This window comes from Hyla sarda, chromosome 2 (assembly GCF_029499605.1).
Source record: "Hyla sarda isolate aHylSar1 chromosome 2, aHylSar1.hap1, whole genome shotgun sequence".
NCBI classification, from domain to species: domain Eukaryota; kingdom Metazoa; phylum Chordata; class Amphibia; order Anura; family Hylidae; genus Hyla; species Hyla sarda.
This window is the reverse complement of record NC_079190.1, coordinates 193,587,389-193,602,706: the sequence shown is the minus strand read 5'-3', so window position 1 is coordinate 193,602,706 and position 15,318 is coordinate 193,587,389.

Genomic DNA, 15,318 nt, shown 5'->3' with positions numbered 1-15,318 from the left:
GGACAGAGATGTCAGCAGAGAGAACTGTGCTCATGAAAATAATTTTTTCTATAGTATTCAGCAGCTAATAAGTACTGGAAGGATTAAGTTTTTTTAATAGAAATAATTTACATATCTGTTTAACTTTTTGGCACCAGTTGATTTTAAAAAAAAAAAAAGTTTTCCACCGGAGTACCCCTTTAACCCCTTAAGGACTCAGCCCATTTTGGCCTTAAGGACTCAGACAATTTAATTTTTACATTTTCATTTTTTCCTCCTCGCCTTCTAAAAATCATAACTCTTTTATATTTTCATCCACAGACTAGTATGAGGGCTTTTTTTTTGCGCGACCAGTTGTCCTTTGTAATGACATAACTCATTATATCATAAAATGTATGGCGCAACCAAAAAACACTATTTTTGTGGGGAAATTAAAACGAAAAACGCAATTTTGCTAATTTTGGAAGGTTTTGTTTTCACGCCGTACAATTTATGGTAAAAGTGACGTGTGTTCTTTATTCTGAGGGTCAATACGATTAAAATGATACCCATTATTATATACTTTTATATTATTGTTGCGCTTAAAAAAAATCACAAACTTTTTAACCAAATTAGTACGTTTATAATCCCTTTATTTTGATGACCTCTAACTTTTTTATTTTTCCGTATAAGTGGCGGTATGGGGGCTCATTTTTTGCGCCATGATCTGTACTTTTTTTTGATACCACATTTGCATATAAAAAACTTTTAATACATTTTTTATAAAAATTTTTTTAATAAAATGTATTAAAAAAGTAGGAATTTTGGACTTTTTTTATTTTTTTTCGTTCACGCCGTTCACCGTACGGGATCATTAACATTTTATTTTAATAGTTCGGACATTTACGCACGCGGCGATACCAAATATGTCTATAAAAAATGTTTTTTTACGCTTTTTGGGGGTAAAATAGGAAAAAACGGACGTTTTACTTTTTTATTGGGGGAGGGGATTTTTCACTTTTTTTTTACTTTTACTTTTACATTTTTTTACATTTTTTTTTACACTTGAATAGTCCCCATAGGGGACTATTCATAGCAATACCATGATTGCTAATACTGATCTGTTCTATCGGTCATCTCCTGCTCTGGTCTGCTCGATCACAGACCAGAGCAGGAGACGCCGGGAGCCGCACGGAGGAAGGAGAGGGGACCTCCGTGCGGCGTTATGAATGATCGGATCCCCGCAGCAGCGCTGCGGGCGATCCGATCGTTCATTTAAATCGCGAACCGCCGCAGATGCCGGGATCTGTATTGATCCCAGCACCTGAGGGGTTAATGGCGGACGCCCGCGAGATCGCGGGCGTCGGCCATTGCCGGCGGGTCCCTGGCTGCGATTAGCAGCCGGGATCCGCCGCGCATGACACGGGCATCGCTCCGATGCCCGCGGTTATGCTTAGGACGTAAATGTACGTCCTGGTGCGTTAAGTACCACCTCACCAGGACGTACATTTACGTCCTGCGTCCTTAAGGGGTTAAGCCCGGCATTTACTAAGGAAGTAAGCGCATCTTCTAGGACAATAGGAATGCTCAAAGGATTTTGAGAGAAATTTTAACAGTAACTGCCTACTAAGTCTTTATTCATATGTGCTATTTTGGCTGTGTTTCTTTGTTGTGATGTAATGAATCAGTCCTGTGCAATAGTACAGTTTTAGTGTTGTATTTTGCTGCGTTATTTGCTGTTTTTTTCTGCAGATGATTTTGCTATCCATTGACTTCATTAAGTAGGAAAATAGGCAGCAGCAAATACTCAGAAAATAACCCAGCAAAATACAGCAGCTGTGATCCTACCCTAAAATGGTTTTCAGTACTTACTGTATTTTTTCACACAGTATGCCCTAAACAAGACTATTGATAATGCTGACTTGCCATCGATTACCCTGTTGATGTTTTAGGTAGTTTGTGAACAATTTTGACCCATAAAAAGACAACAAGATAGGTGAGGGCTAAAGCTGTTAATAAATATCTTAGTGGATAGTTTTCCTACTTATTTTTCTGTGCAGTGTCCTGAATACTCCCCAACCCTTTCCATCTGCTCTGGGTGATGGATGCATTCAGGAAGCATCTACTAAAATAGTTAACATCATTGATGTTGTAGTGGGAAAGTGCCTTCTGATCTGTTTTTTTTTCTTAGCTGCCCACATGAATAATAACCCAAGACCTGTCAGGTCTCTGGACCTCGGAAACCTGTCCTTGGGCCTGACAGGTCAGGAGAACAGTCCTCACTCAAGCCTAACTGGAATGAAGGAACGTGGTGAGTGTAACTGTAATCGGTCCCTGGCAGCCATTATTGAAAAGTACATGTCACTAAATAAACTTTTCTTAATTAACTAAGGCTATTTTCCCTAACTACTCCTAACACCCCTCCCACCCTTAGAAAAAAATTCAGAGCTTTAAAAATCTGTGTATCATACCTTTATTCTTGCTCACATAGTGAAATATGTCAGCAGAAGAAATTGGGCGTTTCCCAGCAGGTATGACATCACTTAAGCCTGCTGAGGGACCACTTCCGCCCTGACATCATTGCAGTGCTCTGATGAATAGAAGACCTCAAACTCTATGCAGCAGCTTTCAGTCTGTTTATCTTTCAGTGAGGCTCTGTTCAGATTTCTGTGTAGCTTTTAGTCTGTGCTGCTTTCAGTCAGGCTCTTTGCAGCTGTCAATCAAGCTCAGTGTAGAGAAACACTTCCTGAGTTTGGTCTCCTGCCATTACAAGCAGGAGACCAAAATCAGAGATTTTTACTAGAAGGAATGTGATCTGGCCAGGAAGGGGGACCCCTGGTGGCCAGAAGTATACAGCAGATAAACTAACATAAAACATTTTTTTTTTATGAAAGCCAATTACAAACATTAATTTGGCATAATGAATCAAATATTAAAAATGGCAGTGCCCAGTTAAAGTTCATTTTGTGCTATATGCAGAATTGCCAAAAAGAGAACATTGTTGGAACGCTGTTCTTCTGACCTGTCAGGCCTAAAGGACCAGGCACTTTACAGGGTCCATGTAACAAAGAACTGGAGTAGTAGAATATTTAGATGATCTGAATGCAATTCACCTGACCTACACACAATAAAAACAGTTTGGGATGAGTGGGCGAGAATAAAGTAAAGCAAAGTATATTCAACATATATAGAAATGTCTTTAAAACTATTGAAAAAAGAATCCCAGGTGCATAAAGTTTTTTAGATCATGATAACAGTATGGAATGCAAAGGATAGCTAATGTAAATACTTTACAAATGTTAATAACTTTCCTAATATGTGGAAAATAAGAAAAAAATCTTACATACAGTTGCAAGAAAAAGTAACTCTTTGGAACTACCTGTATGTCCCCTGTGGGTTTCTTGGACCATATTTTTTAGTGCATCAATATTTCTGGAATATTTCAGGTCATGCCATATTATCCTAATAAGGTTAAGGTCAGAATTGTTTTCTTCAGCAATTCTTTTGATAATGTATGTGTGCTTTTGGCCATTGTTTTGTTGCACTTTCTCATATCTCTTTACCATGTAGTCATGGACTGCTGCTGTCACATTCTACATTTTGACAAAATCTTCAAATGTATAGTTCCCTTAATAATTATAAGATGTCCAGGCTCTAAGACAGCAGAGATTCAGACATGACATACATGTACATCATGAGATGATATTAACATAACATGACATATTGTTTTCTTATTTATTTGTATATTATTTATTTTGCATTCCTTATTTCTGTCTTATTTTGACTACATTGTCCAAGTAGTCAACTGCAAAACATACAAAAACACTTTTCTTATGGTTGTTTCCTTGTTAACAACCTAGTTCCAACTTAAAGAAACTGGTTTATTGTACCTCAACAGCCTGGTTTGAAACTTCTGTCCCCTGATCTTAGTAATGTGACAATACAAGTCACCTCAAGTAAGCATTAAAGGGGTACTCCGCTGAAAAACTTTTTTTTTTTAAATCAACTGGTGCCAGAAAGTTAAACAGATTTGTAAATTACTTCTGTTAAAAAATCTTAATCCTTCCTGTACTTATTAGCTGCTGAATACTACAGCGGAAAGTCTTTCCTTTTTGAAACACAGAACTGTCTGCTGACATCACGAGCACAGTGCTCTCTGCTGACATCTCTGTCCATTTTATGAACTGTCCAGAACAGCATATGTTTGCTATGGGATTTCCTTTAACCCTGGGCAGTTCCTAAAAATAGACAGAGATGTCAGCAGAGAGCACTGTGCTCGTGATTCAGCAGACAGCTCTGTATTTCAAACGGAAAAGAATTTCCACTGTAGTATTCAGCAGCTAAGGTTAAGATTTTTTAATAGAAGTAATTTACAAATCTGTTTAACTTTCTGGCACTAGTTGATTAAAAAAAAAAAGTTTGTCACCAGAGTACCCCTTTAATAATGGTATAAATACACATAACTACCAGCACTAAAGTTAACTTCTGTCTTCCTGTTGCTTTATCTTGCCTACTTTTTTTATTAGGACTAACACTCAGAGTCCTTAAAGTGTAGCTGTCGCTAACAAAAACTTTTTATATAATGTAGATACCACCATTATATGTATATTTGTAATATACATTGGTTAAAAAAAATGTGTATATTTTTGTCCCTACAGCTATTGTCTGTGTGTGTCTCTGTGAGAAGTACAAATACAGGAAGCGAAGGCAGGACAAGCAGGGCTCTGTGCACTGAGGACAAGCAGGGCTCTGTACACTGAGGACAAGCAGGGCTCTGTGCACTGAGGACAAGCAGGACTCTGTGCACTGAGGACAAGCAAGGCTCTGTGCACTGAGGACAAGCAGGACTCTGCACTGAGGATAAGCAGGGCTGTGTACACTGAGGACAAGCAGGGCTGTGTACACTGAGGACAAGCAGGGTTCTGTGCACTGAGGACAAGCAGGGCTCTGTACACTGAGGACAAGCAGAGCTCTGTGCACTGAGGACAAGCAGGGCTTTGTGCACTGAGGACAAGCAGGGCTCTGTGCAGTGAGGACAAGCAGGGCTCTGTGCAGTGAGGAAAAGCAGGGCTCTGTACACTGAGGACAAGCAGGGCTCTGTGCACTGAGGACAAGCAGGGCTCTGTGCACTGAGGACAAGCAGGGCTCTGTGCACTGAGGACAAGCAGGGCTCTGTGCACTGAGGACAAGCAGGGCTCTGTGCACTGAGGACAAGCAGGGCTCTGTGCACTGAGGACAAGCAGGGCTCTGTGCACTGAGGACAAGCAGGGCTCTGTGCACTGAGGACAAGCAGGGCTCTGTGCACTGAGGACAAGCAGGGCTCTGTGCACTGAGGACAAGCAGGGCTCTGTACACTGAGGACAAGCAGGGCACTGTGCAGTGAGGACAAGCAGGGCTCTGTGCGCTGAGGAGAAGCAGGGCTCTGTGCAGTGAGGCTCTGTGACACACTCCCAGCTAACACATCAGGATGATTGACAGCCAGCAGCCTGCACAGAGCCCTGCTTGTCCCACCATCACTTCCTGTATTTGGACTCCTCATAGAGATACACAGCCAGTAGTTGCAGGGACAGCATTTTTACACCCAAAAATATTTAAAAAAAAAATGAATCAATGTATATTACAAATATACATATAATAATTTATCTACATTATATGAAAACTTTTTGTTAATGACAGGTACACTATAATAAACAGTTTTTTAATAAGGTTTTATCATTGAATGAAAGATTCCCACTGAACTTTACTTTAATCTAATGAGACCATCATTAAATGATTTGGCTACTTTGATGCTATTATTACCGTTTATATAGGCTGACGGGTGCATAATAATGAGTGACGATCTCAGTGATTTGCTCTAGTTTAACCCTTACAATGCTCAATGAATTGCTGGGCAATAGACAGATAATTGCTAAAACATTTGTGCGACCCTTTAATATCATCGTTGTCAGCCCAACACACGAATACCTCAGTGTTTCTGTTTTCCCGGTGTGTTCCTTTACTTCCCCTAAATCTGATGCCTTGTGCATTTTTCTTTCCTACAAATCAATCTTTCAAGTGTTTTTCTACCCCAATGGGTATAGGCATTAGCACAAATATAGTGCTGAAGTGGGTGGGAATGAAAATGATCTTATAGGTTATATAAAACCGTGGTTAATAACTTTTATCTTTGCAAATGCCTCTAAATAATACAGGAGTTCCAGATGGATGCATCACTATTTTGCAATCTGGCACTACATGCAGCACAGGCTCGGGAAGAATGTTTTATTTCTGAACTCATTAAAATATGGTGTAATTCAGTGTGCCAATTATCTATCTGCAAAACTACAATAAATGGAAGCAATTTTTTGCTGTGTAGAATTTATGATGAGTGGATAATATTGTATCTTCCTGTAAAAAGGAGGGAATATTCTTTGTAGAAGGTCTGAAACACCAGTTGATTTGACAGAAACACACTTGCTTAGCGTTATTGGAGAGAACGGCCCCGAACAGCCAGAGCCTGCAGGGGTGAGGTGGCACTGGTGCCACCTCACGATCGCCCTGATTCGTCGGCCGGATTACCGGCCGACCAATCAGGGCGCCTGCTGCGGGTGTCACTCCCGCAACCCGCTCCGCCCCTCTTCCGGAGGACGTGAGCGGGTGCGGGACGTGCACCCCGGGTGCTGGGGACCCCGATCCCCGGCGTCAATGTTGGGATCAGGGCCCCAGGAGCGACGGCCGCGGCGGCGACGACGAGGGACTGACCTCATGCGGCTGGATCGTTGGAGGTGAGTGACAGCCTCCTGCTGTTTCTTAGCAACAGCTCCCAGCATGCAAAAAGGGCATGCTGGGAGCTGTAGTTATGCAACAGCAGGAGGCAGACCACCACAACTCCCAGCATGCCCTTATGGGCATGCTGGGACTTGTAGTTTTGCAACAGCTGGAGGCACATTTTTTCTATGGAAAAGTGTACCCTCAGCTGTTGTGGAACTACAACTCCCAGCTTGCACCAACAGCTAAAGTGCATGCTGGGAGTTGTAGTAGTGCATCTGGTGGTTGCATAACTACAACTCCCAGCATGCCCGTTGGCTGTCGGTGACTGCTGGGAGTTGTAGTTTTGCAACAGCTGAAGGCACACTGAGTTATGTAGCAAACCAGTGTGTCTCCAGCTGTTGCATAACTACAGTCCCCAGCATCCCCAGCCAAAGTAGTATGCCTCCAGCTGTTGCATAACTACAAGACCCAGCATGCCCTTCCGCTGTCTGTACATGCTGGGGGTTGTAGCTTTTGCAACAGCTGAAGGCACACTGGTTGCAAAACACTGGTTACCAAACTCTGTGTTTCACAACCAGTGTGCCTCCAGCTGTTGCAAAACTACAACTCCCAGCATGCACTGATAGACCGTACATGCTGGGAGTTGTAGTTTTGCAACAGCTGGATGTCCCCCCCCCCCCAATGTGAACATACAGGGTACACTCACATGGGCGGAGGATTACAGCAAGTATCCGGCTGCAAGTTTGAGCTGCGGCAAATTTTCTGCCGCAGGTCAAACTGCCAGCGAGAAACTACTGTGAACCGCAACAGTTTAGGGCCACATATGGGGTATCGCCGTACTCGGGAGAAATTGTGTTACAAATTTTGGGGGGTATTTTCTGATATTACCCTTTTTAAAAATGTAAAATTTTTGGGAAAAGAGGCATTTTAGGTAAAACATTTTTTATTTTTTTACATATGCAAAAGTCGTGAAACACCTGTGGGGTATTAAGGTTCACTTAACCCCTTGTTACGTTCCCCGAGGGGTCTAGTTTCCAAAATGGTATGCCATGTGTTTTTTTTTGCTGTCCTGGCACCATAGGGGCTTCCTAAATGCGGCATGCCCCCAGAGCAAAATTTGCTTTCAAAAAGCCAAATGTGACTCCTTCTCTTCTGAGACCTGTAGTGCGCCAGCAGAGCACTTTTCACCCCCATATGGGGCGTTTTCTGAATCGGGAGAAATTGGGCTTCAAATTTTGGGGGGTATTTTCTGCTTTAACCCTTTGTAAAAATGTAAATTTTTTGGGAAACCAAGCATTTTAGGTAAATTTTTTTATTTTTTTTACAAATGCAAAAGTTGTGAAACCCCTTTGGGGTATTAAGGTTCACTTTACCCCTTTTTACGTTCCCCAAGGGGTCTAGTTTCCAAAATGGTATGCCATGTGTTTTTTTTTTGCTGTCCTGGCACCATAGGGGCTTCCTAAATGCGGCATGCCCCCAGAGCAAAATTTCCTTCAAAAAAGCCAAATGTGACTCCTTCTCTTCTGAGACCTGTAGTGCGCCAGCAGAGCACTTTTCACCCCCATATGGGGGTGTTTTCTGAATCGGGAGAAATTGGGCTTCAAATTTTGGGGGGTATTTTTTTTGCTTTTACCCTTTTTAAAAATGTAAAACTTTTGGGAAACCAAGCATTTTAGGGAATTTTTTTTTTTTACGTATGCAAAAGTCGTGAATCACCTGTGGGGTATTAAGGTTTACTTTACCCCTTGTTATGTTCCCCGAGGGGTCTAGTTTCCAAAATGGTATGCCATGTGGTTTTTTTGGCTGTTCTGGCACCATAGGGGCTTCCTAAATGTGACATGCCCCCCAAAAACCATTTGTCGCTCCTTCCCTTCTGAGCCCTCTACTGCGCCCGCCGAACAATTAACATAGACATATGAGGTATGTGCTTACTCGAGAGAAATTGGGTTTCAAATACAAGTAAAAATTTTTTCCTTTTTACCCCTTGCAAACATTCAAAAATTGGGTCTACAAAAACATGCGAGTGGAAAAAATGAAGATTGTGAATTTTCTCCTTCACTTTGCTGCTATTCCTGTGAAACACCTAAATTGTTAAAACGCTGACTGAATGTCATTTTGAATACTTTGGGGGGTGCAGTTTTTATAATGGGGTCTTTTATGGGGTATTTCTAATATGAAGACCCTTCAAATCCACTTCAAACCTGAACTGGTCCCTGAAAAAAAGCGAGTTTCAAAATTTTGTGAAAAATTGGAAAATTGATGCTGAACTTTGAAGCCCTCTGGTGTCTTCCAAAAATAAAAACACGTAAATTTTATGATGCAAACATAAAGTAGACATATTGTATATGTGAATAAAATTTTTTTTATTTTTAATATCCATTTTCCTTACAAGCAGAGAGCTTCAAAGTTAGAAAAATGCAAAATTTTCAAATTTTTCATCAAATTTGGGGATTTTTCACCAAGAAAGGATGCAAGTTACCACAAAATTTTACCACTATGTTAAAGTAGAATATATCACGAAAAAACAATCTCAGAATCAGATTGATAACTAAAAGCATTCCAGAGTTATTAATGTTTAAAGTGACAGTGGTCAGAATTGCAAAAAATGGCTGAGTCCTTAAGGTGAAAAAGGGCTCAGTCCTTAAGGGGTTAAGGACGCAGGGTTTTTCAGTTTTTGCACTTTCGTTTTTTCCTCCTTACCTTTTAAAAATCATAACCCTTTCAATTTTCCACCTAAAAATCCATGTTATGGCTTATTTTTTGCGTCACCAATTCTACTTTGCAGAGACATTAGTCATTTTACCCAAAAATTCACAGCGAAATGGGAAAAAAAATCATTGTGCGACAAAATCGAAGAAAAAACGCAATTTTGTAAATTTTGGGGCTTCCGTTTCTACGCAGTGCATATTTTGATAAAAATGACACCTTATCATTATTCTGTAGGTTCATACGGTTAAAATGAAACCCTACTTATATAGGTTTCATTTTGTCGTACTTCTGGAAAAAATCATAACTACATGCAGAAAAATGTATACGTTTAAAAATGTCATCTTCTGACCCCTATAACTTTTTTATTTTTCCACATAAAGGGAGGTATGAGGACTCATTTTTTGTGCCGTGATCTGAAGTTTTTATTGGTACCATTTTGGTTTTGATTGGACTTTTTGATCACTTTATTATTCATTTTTTAATGGTATGAAAAGTGACCAAAAATACGCTTTTTTGGACTTTGGATTTTTTTACGTGTACGCCATTGACCGTGCGGTTTAATTAATGATATGTTTTTATAGTTCGGACATTTCCGCACGCGGCGATACCACATATGTTTATTTTTATTTTTATTTACACTGTTTTATTTTTTTTATGGGAAAAGGGGGGTGATTCAAACTTTTATTAGGGAAGGGGTTAACTGACCTTTATTAACACTTTTTTTTAAACTTTTTTTTTGCAGTGTTATAGGTCCCATAGGGACCTATAACACTGCACACAATGATCTATCATGATGATCACTGACGTCTATTAAAACGCCTGTGATCAGTGTTATCAGCGCTTGACTGCTCCTGCCTGGATCTCAGGCACGGAGCAGTCATTCGTCGATCGGACACCGAGGAGGCAGGTAAGGGCCCTCACGGTGTCCTGCAAGCTGTTCAGGACGCCGCAATTTCACCGCGGCGGTCCGGAACAGCCCGACTGAGCAGTTGGGTCCCTTTCACTTTCACTTCAGACGCGGCGGTCAGCTTTGATCGCCGCGTCTGAAGGGTTAATACAGGGCATCACCACGATCGGTGATATCAGTCCTGTATTAGCCGCGGGTCCCGGTCGTTGATAGCTGCTTTGACCGATCCGATATGCCGCGGGGACAACGCGTGACTCCACGGCATATCATAAATATACGTCCTTCGTCATTAAGGGGTTAAGGACGTAGCCCATTTGGGCCTTAAGGACGCAGACAATTAAATTTTTACGTTTTCGTTTTTTCCTCCTCGCCTTCAAAAAATCATAACTCTTTTATATTTTCATCCACAGACTAGTATGAGGGCTTGTTTTTTGCGTGACCAGTTGTCCTTTGTAATGCCATTACTCACTTTACCATAAAATGTATGGCGCAACCAAGAAAATACTATTTGTGTGGTGAAATTGAAAAGAAAACTAATTTTGGAAGGTTTTGTTTTCACGCCGTACAATTTACGGTATAAATGACGTGTGTTCTTTATTCTTTGGGTCAATGTGATTAAAATGATACCTATAATAACATACTTTTCTATTACTGTTGGGCTTAAAAAAAAATCACAAACTTTTTAACCAAATTAGTATGTTTAAAATCCCCCCATTTTGAAGACCTATAACTTATAACCTAGAACATTTTTCCGTGTAAGCGGCTGTATGAGGGCAAATTTTTTGCGCTGTAATCTTTACTTTTTATTGATACCATATTTGCTTATATAGAACTTTTAATACATTTTTATTAATTTTTTTGGGAATAACATGTTATAAAAAAGCATCTATTTTGGATTATTTTTTATTTTTACGTTCACGCCGTTCACCATACGGTATCATTAACATTTTATTTTAATAGTTCAGATATTTACACACGTGGCGATGCCAAATATGTATATAAAATATTTTTTTAACACTTTTTGGGGTGAAATAGGGAACATGGGACAATTTAAGTTTTTATTGGGGGAGGGGGGGGGGGTTCCAAATTTTTTTACTTAATTTTTTTTACATTTTTTACTTTTATTTTTACACTTTAATAGTCCCCATAGGGGACTATTTATAGCAATCACTCGATTGCTAATACTGTTCGTGTATGGATAGGACACAGCACTGATCAGCATTATCGGTCATCTTCTGCTCTGGTCTGCGGGAAGGCAGATCTGAGCAGAAGACGCCGGGAAGGCAGCGGAGGCAGGTGAGGGGACCTCCGTCTGCCGTGCTGGATGATCGGATCACCACGGCAGCGCTGCGGGCGATCCGATCATCCATTTTAGTGACCGCGATGCTGCAGATGCCGTGATCTGTATTGATCACGGCATCTGAGGGGTTAATGGGGATCGCGGATGTCCGCCATTACGGGCGGGTCCCTGTCTGCGATCAGCAGCCGAGACCTGCGGCACATGATCCGGGTATCGCTCCGATGCGCGCGATTATGCTCAGGACGTTAATGTACGTCCTGTTGCGTTAAATACCACCTCACCAGGACGTACATTTACGTCCTGCGTCGTTAAGGACCCCGGGCGTACAGGTAAGCCCGTGGGAATTTCGGTGTGCACCAGGCAGGGACCGGACCGGGATGACTGATGATATCTATCAGCAGGCACCCTGTGCAAACCTCTGGGGGGGGGGGGGGGGGTCCTGAGACACCCCGAAATCAATTCAGACTGGCGATTTGCAGCAATTCTAGGCCAAACGGGTCTCTAGTGACCCCGTGACCCAGAAAACAAGGGTGAATGGGGCTGTCGTAGGATACAGCTGGAGGTGAGGCCTGTTCACCTCCTGCTGTTGCTTAGCAACAACTCTCAGCATGCACAGCCAAAGGGCATGCTTGGAGTTGTAGTTTTGCAGCATCTGGCGTTCCAACTACAACTCCCAGCATGCCCTTTGGTAGTCTGTGCATGCTGGGGGTTGTAGTTATGCAACAGCTGGAGGCACATTTTTTCTATGAAAAAGTGTGCATCCAGATGTTGCATAACTACAACTCCCAGCATGCACAGACTACCAAAGGGCATGCTGGGAGTTGTAACAGTGTGCCTCAAGCTGTTGCAAAACTGCAACCTTCAGCATGCCCTTCGACTGTCAATGCATGCTGAGTGTTGCAGTTTTGCAACAGCTGGAGACAGATTGGTTGTGAAACAGAGTTTGTGTCCTACACAGAGTTTGTTACTTAACTCAGTGTTTCACAACCAATGTGCCTCCAGCTGTTGAAAAACTACAACTCCCAGCATGCACTGAGACACTGTACTTGCTGGGAGTTCTAGTTTTGCAACAGCTGGAGGCACACTGGTTGCGAAACACTGAGTTAAGTAACAAACTCTGTGTTGCGCAACCAATTTGCCTCCAACTGTTGCATAACTACAATTCCCAGCATGTATGGTCTGTCATTGCATGCTGGGATTTCTAGTTTTGCAACAGCTGGAGGTTTGCCCCCCACCCCCATGGGAATGTACAGGGTACATTCACACGGGAGGGTTTTACAGCGAGTCTTCTGCGGCAAGTATGAGATGCTGCAAATTTTCCTCCCCAGCTCAAACTCCCAGCGAGAAACTCATTGTAAACCCCCGCCTGTGTGAATGTACCATAAAAACACTACACTACACAAAATAAAAAGTAAAAATAACAACATATAACCCTTACACAGTCGTCGTCCCCCAATAATAAAAAAAAAAACATCTTGTACGGCACTGTTTCCAAAACGGAGCCTCCAGCTGTTGAAAAAACAACAACTCCCAGTATTGCCAGACAGCCACTGACTGTCAAGGCATTCTGGGAGTTTTGCAACAGCTGGAGGCACCCTGTTTGGGAAACACTGCTGTAGGGTATTTTGCTGGCGGATGCAAATCCCCAAAATAGGCCTCAAATGCTCATGGCGCTCTATCGCTTTGGAGCCCTGTCGTATTTCAAGGCAACAGCTTAGTGCCACATATGGGGTATTTCCATACTCGGGACAAATTGCGTTTGGGGGGCTTTTTCTCCTTTTACCCCTTATGAAAAGGAAAAGTTGGGGTCTAAACCAGCATGTTAGTGTAAAAATGTTTAATTTTTTACACGAACATGCTGGTGTTGCCCCATACTTTTAATTTTCATACGCGGTAAAAGGAAAAAAAGACCCCCAAAATTTGTAATGCAATTTCTCCTCAGTACGGAACGACCCCATATGTGGGTGTAAAGGGACCTGCGGGCGCACAACATGGCTCAGAAGTGAGAGTGCACCATCTACATTTGAGGTCTAAATTGGTCATTTGCACAGGGGTGGCTGATTTTACATTGGTTCTGACATAAACGCAAAACAATAAATGCCCACATATGACCCCATTTTGGAAACTACACCCCTCACAGAATGTAACAAGGATTATAGTGAGCCTTAAAGGGGTACTCCGGCACTTAGACATCTTATCCCCTATCCAAAGGATAGGGGATAAGATGCCTGATCACGGGGGTCCCGCCGCTGGGGACCCCCGTGATCTTGCACTCAGCACCCCAGTTAAAATCAGTCCCCGGAGCATGTCTAAGCGCCAGAGTACCTCTTTAACACCCCACAGGTGTTTGACGAATTTTCATTAAAGTTGAATGTGAAAATGAAAAAAAATATTTTTTTTCACTAAAATGCTGGTGTCCCCCTACATTTTTCCTTTTCACAAGGGAGAATAGGAAAAAACCCTCCCAAAATTTGTAGCCCCATTTCTTCTGAGTAAGAACATACCCCATATGTGGATGTAAAGTGCTCTGCGGGGAACTACAATGCTTAGAAGAGAAGGAGCGCCTTTGGGCTTTTGGAGAGAGAAAGTGTCTGAAATTGAAGGCCATGTGTATTTAAGCCCCCATAAGTGCCAGAACAGTGGACCCCCCCCCCCACATGTGATCCCATTTTGGAAACGACTCCCCTCACATAATGTATTAAAGGGTACAGTGAGCATTTACACCCCACAGGGGTCTGGCAGATTTTTGAAACAGTGGTCCGTGAAAATGAAAAATAAAATTTTTCATTTGCACAGCCCACTGTTCCAAAGATCTGTCAAATTCCAGTGGGGTATAAATGCTCACTGCATTCGACTGTCAATGCATGCTGAGTGTTGCAGTTTTGCAACAGCTGGAGACAGATTGGTTGTGAAACAGAGTTTGTGTCCTACACAGAGTTTGTTACTTAACTCAGTGTTTCACAACCAATGTGCCTCCAGCTGTGAGGAGTGTAGTTTGCAAAATTGTCACATGTGGGGGAGGTCCACTGTTCTGGCACCATGTGGGTCTATGTAAACGCACATGGCCCCCGACTTCCATTCCAACCAACTTTTCTCTCTAAAAACTCAATGGTGCTCCTTCTCTTCTGAACATTATAGTTCACCCACAGAGCACTTTACATCCACATATGGGGTATTTCCATGCTCAGAAGAAATGGGGTTACAAATTTTGGGATGATTTTTCTCCTATTACCCCTTGTGAAAATGAAAAATTTGGGGTAACACCAGCATTTTAGTGAAAAAATCTAATTTTTCATTTTACACATCCGACTTTAACAAAACATGTTCAAACACCTGTGGGGTGTTAAGGCTCACTGTACCCCTTGTTACGTTCCTTGAGGGTTTTCCAAAATAGTATGCCATGTGTTTTATTTTTTTCTGTTCTGGCACCATAGGGGCTTCCTAAATGGGACATGCCCCCCAAAAACCATTTCAGAAAAACTCACTCTCCAAAATCCCATTGTCACTCCTTCCCTTCTGAGCCCTCTACTGCGCCCGCAAAACACTTTACATACACATATGAGTTATTTCCTTACTCAAGAGAAATTGGGTTACTAATTTTGGGGGGCTTTTTTTCCCTTTTACCCCTTGTAAAATCTAAAAACCTGGGTCTACAAGAACATGCCAAAAATGAAGATTTTGAATTTTCTCCTTC